Below are 2,500 nucleotides of genomic sequence, written 5' to 3'. Positions count from 1 at the left end.
CCTCACCGGCCGGGGACGGTCCCACCCAGCCACCGCCGCGTATCGCTTCACACCCAGATGCCGTTCAGTTTCGTCGGCATGGTGGGTATCGCTGGAACAACCGGTTCGTACCTCAACCTATCGTCGCCATCACCGATTCACCCCTAGCGAGAACAACCGCACCACAACAGGTTACCATTTGTTCATTTGCGTAACTTCACCAGAAAACGCAGGCGTCCATCGCCATTTGCAACTTCAACGATTATTGCATGCCTGTGTCAGGTGTCACGCCACACTACGTCTGCCCACATACACGCAACAAAATGTGCACGCCTAGACAATACGTGGAAGGTGGCCCCCGTACGTATGCGATGTCCATTGCTCGAACGACTGTCAACCGGCCTCTGTAGCATGTCGCAGATATGGAACGCGGTGCACCATGCCATCACGGTGTGTGAGGAGAGACGACTAGGTCCGAATACATCAACAGACAGCTCATGCTGATCGCCATCCACGGCGTCCGTTCCTCCCACACGTCTCTATGGCGTACCACACTGCAATCCAGCTCTCATAGGGAGACGACACGTAGCTGCGTGCACAATATTTGCACTGTATGGTCCGCCGTTTTTGGGCGCAGTCGTTGTACGGTCACACATGTGCCACGATGTATCATTCGGTACATAAGGACGAATGTGCAGTACAGATTGTGGTTTACGCGTACGACATTAGCGGACGGTTGACACAGGCCGCACCACAACGTAGCCTGAGTACGTCGCATGCGAAGGGCATTGAACATGCAAACTTCTCACCAACCAGCTTGCGAAGGCAGGGGGGCAAGGTGGGGACGTGGGGAGGGGCGGCATGTACGTCCTGCTGCCATCCACATTACAGTGTACAGCAGGAGCATGTGGAAAGTCAGCAAGACTTGCAAGGTGTTTAACATGAAGCGATACACAGGGGAGCGGGCAGTGCGAGTAGCGAACTATATTGCGAGGGTTGCGGGTGGGCAACACTACACTAATTGAACGAGTCGTATAACAATTACAGAGCAGGTTTAGGCGACAACATGGGTTACGTTAGGGGACAACGTGGGTTACGTTAGGGGACAACGTGGGTTACTTTAGGGGACAACGTGGGTTAGGTTAAGGCACAACGTGGGTTAGGTTAAGGCACAACGTGGGTTAGGTTAAGGCACAACGTGGGTTAGGTTAAGGCACAACGTGGGTTAGGTTAAGGCACAACGTGGGTTAGGTTAAGGCACAACGTGGGTTAGGTTAAGGCACAACATGGGTTAGGTTAAGGCACAACATGGGTTAGGTTAAGGCACAACATGGGTTAGGTTAAGGCACAACGTGGGTTAGGTTAAGGCACAACGTGGGTTAGGTTAAGGCACAACGTGGGTTAGGTTAAGGCACAACATGGGTTAGGTTAAGGCACAACATGGGTTAGGTTAAGGCACAACATGGGTTAGGTTAAGGCACAACATGGGTTAGGTTAAGGCACAACATGGGTTAGGTTAAGGCACAACATGGGTTAGGTTAAGGCACAACATGGGTTAGGTTAAGGCACAACATGGGTTAGGTTAAGGCACAACGTGGGTTAGGTTAAGGCACAACGTGGGTTAGGTTAAGGCACAACATGGGTTAGGTTAAGGCACAACATGGGTTAGGTTAAGGCACAACATGGGTTAGGTTAAGGCACAACATGGGTTAGGTTAAGGCACAACATGGGTTAGGTTAAGGCACAACATGGGTTAGGTTAAGGTACAACATGGGTTAGGTTAAGGTACAACATGGGTTAGGTTAAGGTACAACATGGGTTAGGTTAAGGTACAACATGGGTTAGGTTAAGGTACAACATGGGTTAGGTTAAGGTACAACATGGTTAGGTTAAGGTACAACATGGGTTAGGTTAAGGTACAACATGGGTTAGGTTAAGGTACAACATGGGTTAGGTTAAGGTACAACATGGGTTAGGTTAAGGTACAACATGGGTTAGGTTAAGGTACAACATAGGTTAGGTTAAGGTACAACATAGGTTAGGTTAAGGTACAACATAGGTTAGGTTAAGGTACAACATAGGTTAGGTTAAGGTACAACATAGGTTAGGTTAAGGTACAACATAGGTTAGGTTAAGGTACAACATAGGTTAGGTTAAGGTACAACTAGGTTAGGTTAAGGTACAACATAGGTTAGGTTAAGGTACAACATAGGTTAGGTTAAGGTACAACATAGGTTAGGTTAAGGTACAACATAGGTTAGGTTAAGGTACAACATAGGTTAGGTTAGGTTAGGTTAGGTTACACGTTGTTGTAAGGAAAGGTGTAGGGGGGGGGGGCGGGGGCGGCAGGTTCGTTGATAGTGATTATAGTAAGTGAATGCTTGTGACATGATCAGATTTGTCACGTCAGGATGCACCTTTGGCTTATTAGAGGCGGCGCTCCAATTCTATGCTTGTGTGAGACCTGTGTCTTTGACTCATGTCATTGTTTGTGCGCTGTGACAGGAGGTACTATTGTGAT

This window comes from Schistocerca piceifrons, unplaced genomic scaffold (genome assembly GCF_021461385.2).
Source record: "Schistocerca piceifrons isolate TAMUIC-IGC-003096 unplaced genomic scaffold, iqSchPice1.1 HiC_scaffold_1288, whole genome shotgun sequence".
NCBI lineage: Eukaryota > Metazoa > Arthropoda > Insecta > Orthoptera > Acrididae > Schistocerca > Schistocerca piceifrons.
The sequence above is the reverse complement of the archived record's forward strand: the minus strand, read 5'-3'. Positions refer to the sequence as shown.